General features: G+C 38.3%; 1 non-coding gene across 1 annotated transcript; it reads right to left on the bottom strand.

Moving 5' to 3' along the window:
* Positions 1–206: 206 nt before the first annotated feature.
* trnaf-gaa (transfer RNA phenylalanine (anticodon GAA)) lies at positions 207–279 on the bottom strand. The gene has a single exon. It is a non-coding gene; the product is annotated as a tRNA-Phe (tRNA).
* Positions 280–9,789: the final 9,510 nt, after the last annotated feature.

The following is a 9,789-nucleotide window of genomic DNA, read 5'->3' as shown; positions in this document are numbered from 1 at the left end:
CCGGCTACAAAATATATAGCACACAATAAAAGCAGGGGACATCACAGGACTTATTCTCTCAGTTTTCATATTTTGGTACGAGCCACACTGCATTCTACATTGCACATCTTTTTTTATTATTATTATTTTCGTGCTTAGCGTAACACTATTGTAGAAGCTAGCAGTTGATGTCAAGGCTCTCGGCACTTTAATTACGCAAAAACACTTGCCGAAACCCGGGATCGAACCAGGGACCTTTAGATCTTCAGTCTAACGCTCTCCCAACTGAGCTATTTCGGCATGGTTTTTTCAATGTATGGGTATCAAATCTACTTTTACAATATATAAAATTATTAGGTTATATTTTGAATGCAGAAATTATATATTAAATAAAACAATATTCAGATTAAGTAATGTACACAATTTTGTTTCATAGAACAAAGTATTCCACCTACACGAATCTCTTCTTTGCTCTTTGCTCTCTCTCTCTCTCTCTCTCTCTCTCTCTCTCTCTCTCTCTCTCTCTCTCTCTCTCTCTCTCTCTTTTCTTGTCCTCCAAGGTGACTTTCCCAATGCACAGGCTGTTCTTTGTTCTTATGCAAGTCTGGAGAAGCTCTGGAGAAGCTCTAGGAGAGAACAAAATAAAGGGAGAAAAAGGCACTGTGATAACAAGGGAAAATTATGACAGTGAGTGGAACAGATTAGATTTAAAAAAAGATGTGTGACCTTGCTCATAAAAAAACACAAACACAAAGCTTCTGTACTAATCATTATTCTTGAGTTAAAATACAAGAGTGTCAGACAGGAAAAGGTAGAGGTGGAAATGAGGAAATATGTAGATTAAACTACTTAATATGTAAAATGTTAATTTAATTAATAAAGTAGATTACTTTTACTCAATAATAATTCTACATTGATAATTTGAATGCTTCCATAATAATGGCTTCCATTCATTATCGAATGTATGCATGTATTTACTCATTCACATTTGTTTGTCAGCAAAAGGATATAGAATCACTCAGATATACAGGTGCATCTCAATAAATTAGAATGTCGTGGAAAAGTTCATTTATTTCAGTAATTCAACTCAAATTGTGAAACTCGTGTATTAAATAAATTCAATGCACACAGACTGAAGTAGTTTAAGTCTTTGGTTCTTTTAATTGTGATGATTTTGGCTCACATTTAACAAAAACCCACCAATTCACTATCTCAAAAAATTAGAATACATCATAAGACCAATAAAAAAAAACATTTTTAGTGAATTGTTGGCCTTCTGGAAAGTATGTTCATTTACTGTATATGTACTCAATACTTGGTAGGGGCTCCTTTTGCTTTAATTACTGCCTCAATTCGGCGTGGCATGGAGGTGATCAGTTTGTGGCACTGCTGAGGTGGTATGGAAGCCCAGGTTTCTTTGACAGTGGCCTTCAGCTCATCTGCATTTTTTGGTCTCTTGTTTCTCATTTTCCTCTTGACAATACCCCATAGATTCTCTATGGGGTTCAGGTCTGGTGAGTTTGCTGGCCAGTCAAGCACACCAACACCATGGTCATTTAACCAACTTTTGGTGCTTTTGGCAGTGTGGGCAGGTGCCAAATCCTGCTGGAAAATGAAATCAGCATCTTTAAAAAGCTGGTCAGCAGCAGGAAGCATGATGTGCTCCAAAATTTCTTGGTAAACGGGTGCAGTGACTTTGGTTTTCAAAAAACACAATGGACCAACACCAGCAGATGACATTGCACCCCAAATCATCACAGACTGTGGAAACTTAACACTGGACTTCAAGCAACTTGGGCTATGAGCTTCTCCACCCTTCCTCCAGACTCTAGGACCTTGGTTTCCAAATGAAATACAAAACTTGCTCTCATCTGAAAAGAGGACTTTGGACCACTGGGCAACAGTCCAGTTCTTCTTCTCCTTAGCCCAGGTAAGACGCCTCTGATGTTGTCTGTGGTTCAGGAGTGACTTAACAAGAGGAATACGACAACTGTAGCCAAATTCCTTGACATGTCTGTGTGTGGTGGCTCTTGATGCCTTGACCCAAGCCTCAGTCCATTCCTTGTGAAGTTCACCAAATTCTTGAATCGATTTTGCTTGACAATCATAAGGCTGCGTTTCTCTCGGTTGGTTGTGCATCTTTTTCTTCCACACTTTTTCCTTCCACTCAACTTTCTGTTAACATGCTTGGATACAGCACTCTGTGAACAGCCAGCTTCTTTGGCAATGAATGTTTGTGGCTTACCCTCCTTGTGAAGGGTGTCAATGATTGTCTTCTGGACAACTGTCAGATCAGCAGTCTTCCCCATGATTGTGTAGCCTAGTGAACCAAACTGAGAGACCATTTTGAAGGCTCAGGAAACCTTTGCAGGTGTTTTGAGTTGATTAGCTGATTGGCATGTCACCATATTCTAATTTTTTGAGATAGTGAATTGGTGGGTTTTTGTTAAATGTGAGCCAAAATCATCACAATTAAAAGAACCAAAGACTTAAACTACTTCAGTCTGTGTGCACTGAATTTATTTAATACACGAGTTTCACAATTTGAGTTGAATTACTGAAATAAATGAACTTTTCCATGACATTCTAATTTATTGAGATGCACCTGTAGTTCAGTTAGTAAATTTATAAGATTATACCATTTTGATTTATTTAGAAAGGGTATTTGTTGAGACCCTATTCTGAGTAAAAAAAAGTACTCAATTGGTATTTATTTTTTTTATCTATATATCAAAGCAAATCAGACCATATGTTCACCAAATAAACATGTCCATATTTTAAGTGTTGTGTGGATGGCTATACAGTATCCCACTTATTACATGGCTACTTATCAGATAACGAAATAAATGTACACGAAATATTGATTTTAGGAGAAATAATTTTATTATGTGGGTAGAGACCATGGAGTGATACAAGAGACATGAAGCTATCACCACATTGCGCAGTCCCAGTTTAGCAGTGATTATACAAACATATTTGACCATAAAATGCTGTGATTGACCAAATAGAAACAGAGCGTGTATTAGTGTATTAGTTATAATTTGATAAGGAAATTAATGAAAAGGTAGAAGACAGATGACTATTGACCTGCATTGACCTGTCTGGTCCTAATACTAGAAAGTACCATTACACATCCATTAAGACAGGGGTCGGGAACCTATGGCTCGCAAGCCACAAGTGGCTCTTTGTTAAAAATCAAGTGGCTCGCCAGGTGTCTCACCATTCACTAACTCATGATCGTTTAAAACTTTCTAGAGATAATTTTCCTGCAGAAAGTGTGGGTACGATTGCAAAGCTTAAAAGTCATAGACACTGTTTTGATTTCCTTTCTCTCGAATGTGTGGTACAGCCTACTCCTGGGTAGGGTTGCACCAGCTGTGCATAAGGTCTCACTTAAGTTGGGACGGAAAGTTCACACTAAGGGCTTAGTAACTACTAGTTAGTTTGTAACTAAATCAGTGCTTAATTTGGTTGCACCACCTGTTCTTAATGCAAGACTTAACTAGTAGTTCGTAAGCTCTCCGTAAAGTAATGCGTAGTTGCATAATATGACATTTACCCCTACTGATCCAATTAACAGCCTTCAAATTTGTACACAGAAGTATTAAAAACCTGTGAATTTAAGTTTGATCTTGTTACGGTTGATGTTCAAATCTTATTTGCTCGTAACTGTCAGCTGTAATAAATTATATCCCCATTAAAATACGATACATAATAAAAGTAGATTTGATAAATAGTATATTTGTCCTGTGTAAATAACAATATATAGGAACTGGTATCTAAAATAAATAAGGGGTGATAAATCAATACTAATACAACAGGCTGGAAAAATAGACATTTATTCATTTTAATCTCCTATATATTTTGAATGTGTTGAAGCACCGGACGACACACCCTGAAAAATGCACCGTTAGAATGGTTTTCATGCTGAAGAGCCGCTTAAAAGTACGTTTTTTTTCTGTCTCGTAAATGTAAACGAGTGTAAATGTCAACATCATAATGTATGTCGAAATGATTGATGCCTGTCACGCAAAACATGAGCTCATTGATTTCATAAAATATCAGTCTGCTTTTTTATTCCAACCGTTACTCCTGGTCGGAGGCTTCCTTAAATATTTAATTTATACGTAGGGTTACGTCCTACCTAAGTTTAATGGTGCAACGCTCAAATATTTAGTAGTGCGTAAGTTGTGACTTAGTGCCCATTTACACTACAACTAGGCTACGTTGTAACATACGTATAGCTGGTAAGTTACAACTAACTAGTAGCTAGTAGTTACTAAGCCCTCAGTGTAAACTTTACGTCCCAAATTACGTGAGACCTTACGCACAGCTGGTACAACCCTACCCAGGTGAACAAGATTTGAAATTACAGTTCATCCGGAAAGTATTCACAGCACTTCACTTTTTCCACATTTTGTTATGTTACAGCCTTATTCCAAAATGGATTAAATTCATTATTTTCCTCAAAATTCTACAAACAATACCCCATAATGACAATGTGAAAGAAGTTTGTTTGAAATCTTTGCAAATTTATTAAAAATAAAAAATGAAAAAAATCACATGTACATAAGTATTCACAGCCTTTGCCATGACACTCAAAATTGAGCTCAGGTGCATCCTGTTTCCACTGATCATCCTTGAGATGTTTCTACAACTTGATTGGAGTCCACCTGTGGTAAATTCAGTTGATTGGACATGATTTGGAAAGGCACACACCTGTCTATATAAGGTCCCACAGTTAACAGTGCATGTCAGAGCACAAACCAAGCCATGAAGTCCAAGGAATTGTCTGTAGACCTTCGAGACAGGATTGTATCGAGGCACAGATCTGGGGAAGGGTACAGAAAAATTTCTGCAGCATTGAAGGTCCCAGTGAGCACAGTGGCCTCCATCATCCGTAATTGGAAGAAGTTTGGAACCACCAGGACTCTTCCTAGAGCTGGCTGCCTGGCCAAACTGAGCGATCAGGGGAGAAGGGCCTTAGTCAGGGAGGTGACCAAGAACCCGATGGTCACTCTGACAGAGCTCCAGCATTTCTCTATGGAGAGAGGAGAAACTTCCAGAAGAACAACCATCTCTGCAGCACTCCACCAATAAGGCCTGTATGGTAGAGTGGCCAGACGGAAGCCACTCCTCAGTAAAAGGCATATGACAGCCAACCCGGAGTTTGCCAAAAGGCACCTGAAGAACTCTCAAACCATGAGAAACAAAGATTGAACTCTTTGGCCTGAATGGCAAGTGTCATGTCTGGAGGAAACCAGGCACCGCTCATCACCTGGCCAATACCATCCCTACAGTGAAGCATGGTGGTGGCAGCATCATGCTGTGGGGATGTTTTTCAGCGGCAGGAACTGGGAGACTAGTGAGGATCGAGAGAAAGATGAAAGCAGCAATGTACAGAGACATCCTTGATGAAAACCTGCTCCAGAGCGCTCTGGACCTCAGACTGGGGCGAAGGTTCATCTTCCAACAGGACAATGACACTAAGCACACAGCCAAGATAACAAAGGAGTGGCTCTGAACAACTCTGTGAATGTCCTTGAGTGGCCCAGCCAGAGCCCAGACTTGAACCCGATTGAACATCTCTGGAGAGATCTGAAAATGGCTGTGCACTGATGCTCCCCATCCAACCTGATGGAGCTTGAGAGGTCCTGCAAAGAAGAATGAGAAAAACTGTCCAAAAATAGGTGTGCCAAGCTTGTAGCATCATACTCAAAAAGACTTGAGGCTGTAATTGGTGCCAAAGATGCTTCAACAAAGTATTGAGCAAAGGCTGTGAATAATTATGTACATGTGATTTTGTTTAAATTTATTTTTTTTTTTTATCTTGGCTGTGTGCTTAGGGTCGTTGTCCTGTTGGAAGATGAACCTTCGCCCCAGTCTGAGGTTCAGAGCACTCTGGAGCAGGTTTTCATCAAGGATGTCTCTGTACATTGCTGCATTCATCTTTCTCTCGATCCTCACTAGTCTCCCAGTTCCTGCCGCTGAAAAACATCCCCACAGCATGATGCTGCCACCACCATGCTTCACTGTAGGGATGGTATTGGCCAGGTGATGAGCGCTGCCTGGTTTCCTCCAGACATGATGCTTGCCATTCAGGCCAAAGAGTTCAATCTTTGTTTCTCATGGTCTGAGAGTCCTTCAGGTGCCTTTTGGCAAACTCCAGGCAGGATGTCATCTGCCTTTTACTGAGGAGTGGCTTCCGTCTGGCCACTCTACCATACAGGCCTGATTGGTGGAGTGCTGCAGAGATGGTTGTTCTTCTGGAAGGTTCTCCTCTCTCCACAGAGAAATGCTGGAGCTCTGTCAGAGTGACCATCAGGTTCTTGGTCACCTCCCTGACTAAGGCCCTTCTCCCCCGATCGCTCAGTTTGGCCAGGCAGCCAGCTCTAGGAAGAGTCCTGGTGGTTCCAAACTTCTTCCATTTATGGATGATGGAGGCCACTGTGCTCATTGGGACCTTCAATGCTACAGACATTTTTCTGTACCCTTCCCCAGATCTGTGCCTCGATACAATCCTGTCTCGGAGGTCTACAGACAATTCCTTGGACTTCATGGCTTGGTTTGTACTCTGACATGCACTGTTAACTGTGGGACCTTATATAGACAGGTGTGTGCCTTTCCAAATCATGTCCAATCAACTGAATTTACCACAGGTGGACTCCAATCAAGTTGTAGAAACATCTCAAAGATGATCAGTGGAAACAGGATGCACCTGAGCTCAATTTTGAGTGTCATGGCAAAGGCTGTGAATACTTATGTACATGTGATTTTTTTCATTTTTTATTTTTAATAAATTTGCAAAGATTTCAAACAAACTTCTTTCACATTGTCATTATGGGGTATTGTTTGTAGAATTTTGAGGAAAATAATGAATGTAATCCATTTTGGAATAAGGCTGTAACATAACAAAATGTGGAAAAAGTGAAGCGCTGTGAATACTTTCCGGATGCACTGTAGGTCGTAAGCTCTCCGTAATGCATAATATGATGTTTACCTGTATTGATCCAATAAGCAGCCTTCAAATTTGTACACAGAAGCATTAAAAAACCATGCATTTCAGTTTTATCTCATTACGGTTGATGTTGAAACCTTGTTTGCTCACGTAATTGTCAGCTGTCATAAATTATATCCCCATTAAAATACGATACATAATAAAACAAGATTTCATTAATGGTAGCCTATATTTAGCCTATGTAAATAATAATATTCAATAACTGTATCTAAAACGAATAAGGGACAATAAATAAATAATTACTTATACGACAGGCTGGAAAAATAGACATTTATTCATTTTAATATCTTATATGTTGAAACTTGACACTGTACACAGGAAAGTGCACCATTAGATCGGTTTCATGCTGAAGAAGTTTTTTTTATAATTTTTTCTGTCTCATAAATGTAAGCAAGTGTAAATGCCAACCTAATCATATACATGTCAAAAGGAATTAGTAGTAAATTGTGACTTAGTGCCCATTTACGCCACAACTAGGCTAAGTTGTATCATACTATAGCTGGTGCAACCGGCCTCTGTTCACGAGTGCAATGAAAGTGCTTCTGCTTGACACGCACATGCATAGAGTTCTGGGCCTCGTTTGCCAATAACTATTGATCTTAGCGGTTAAGAGCATTTTCTATGGGCAATTTTACGAACATTTTTTATGTGCACCCAGGGTGTGATATACCATAGTACCCGCCAAATGTGACGAGGCTCAATCCAGTTCGCGAACTCCTTGTCCAAATGCAGGTATTTCATGTGCGAGTAATTTTGCTCATCTACCTGCAAAAAGGCGGGCGACCTGTAAGACGTCTCGGAGTGACACATGACAAGAAATGCTGTTAGTCACAAAGACACATGCTTGAAGAAACTTTATTATATTTTTATTATATAAAAACAGACAAAAGAAAAGCCGTCAATGCTCGTGTCTGATTCACTGTTTGTTCTGAGGAGTGCAGTGGGACCCTGTCTCATGGAACACAAAAGAGATATTGCTTTTTCTGTTTAATTAGTCTGAAAACTTTTTTAAGAATGATGTCGTCTACGAGAATGCTGCAAATGATCTCCGATCATCTCAGAAGGTGCTGTGAGTTTTGCTTTATTTCCATGGAGCAATTCACTCTTAAGCATTGTGAACGCAACTCTGTTATATATATATATATATATATATATATATATATATATATATATATATATATATATATATATATATATATTTGTATTAAAGAAACAAAGACTGTAGTGATTAAATCATAAAATAATATAAGACACCTTGAACCTAAAATTGAGTTCTATTTTATTTTCTTTAGGCTGCATAAACTGTGTTACCAAAGCACAATACAAACACATTCGATAAGAACACACATTTGGCAGCATTTTTTTGGAAACATATGGGAATTTATTAGGCTTATTTATTATTATTATTAATATTATTAATATCTTTACATTTATAATTGTCTTTAGTTCTTAATTTGTAGGCTGTTAGTAATTTTTCACCGGTTGTGATACTTGCGTGATGGCAAATGGGGCCGTTGGAGATGGTAAATGTCTGGGTTCAGGGAGGTTATATATACGATTTTTAATTACGTCGTTATTTTAATTGCTTTTTCAATTCGTTTAAAGTGCAATTTGATTTTAGAAATTCATTTTACGTTTTTCGTGTTTCAATAAATTAATTTTTAAAGCAAAATCAATAAAGCAAAAATATTCACTGACCCTCGGCAGGGGGGGTTGACCATATAATCGGATATTTTTTAAGGCGATTAAGTTTCAAATATATTTTTACATATCGCCAAGCCCAAAAGGGAAGTGAACTTTTTCATGAACAATTGCAAGTAATTTTATGGAGACCCGCACAAACACATATATTCAGTTCCATATTACAACATGTTACCTATTAATTTGAGTAGTCTATGGGCATAATAAACATTTTATTTTATTGAAAAACTTTGATTTTTGGAAATAGTAAATTGTTAGTTTGTGCTATGGCTCTTTCGAAAAAAATGCATCAACCAAAAATTAAATAATTGGCTCCTCAGTGAAAAAGGTTCCTGACCCCTGCATTAAGAGAACCATACACTTCTGTGTACAAGACCCCTGTCTCTTTTATCACCTTTCCAATGAAGTTTCTGCAAATGTCAATGTGAGTCATCAAACATTAATAAGTGTTAATACGATCAGACTTCACAAGAGGAGTGCAGCTTCTATCACCGATAATGAGAAATGACACTTCCTCTTTCCTGCACACAAACTTTAGCTGAACCACCAACAAGTCTTTAAAGATTAATAACATTTAAGGTCTTTGAATCAGGTTGAGAGAGAGAGAGAGACATTTTAAAGGTAACCATTTCACTGATTGAAAAGGTACTTTATTGAGCAACCCTTATATGGCATTTAATCTTCTGTGTGAAGCTGCAATGGCTGACAGAGACACAGGAGGTTCTTAATTGCTTGTTTGACTTTTATCAACTGGGATGAAGTCAATCAACCTTTCTCAGCATAGACTAATTGTATATATTAAAGGAGCCTGCACTTCTGAGTGAGTTCAGGTAATGAGAAGTCTCTACCATACACCTAAGACACTCTTGACTGTTATTATTCAATGCAGAAAATCAAATGCATCCAGATTAGTCCCACTGTTTTAGAACTAAATCTCCTGAGAGTGACCAGTAATGTGAGGACTTTTTAATCTGGCAAGTGTTCGAGAATGAGTGAATGTATGTGTGTACATAAGTATGCATATGCTTTTGTATGAATTAAGACATTTGGGGTTGTGAACAAACAAAGCAAACAAGTAAAGAGGCTGAATG

The sequence above is a fragment of the Myxocyprinus asiaticus genome, chromosome 9 (genome assembly GCF_019703515.2).
Source record: "Myxocyprinus asiaticus isolate MX2 ecotype Aquarium Trade chromosome 9, UBuf_Myxa_2, whole genome shotgun sequence".
Taxonomy (NCBI): Eukaryota; Metazoa; Chordata; class Actinopteri; order Cypriniformes; family Catostomidae; genus Myxocyprinus; species Myxocyprinus asiaticus.
Note: the sequence above shows the minus strand (reverse complement) of the source record. Positions and strands in the feature narration are given on the sequence as shown.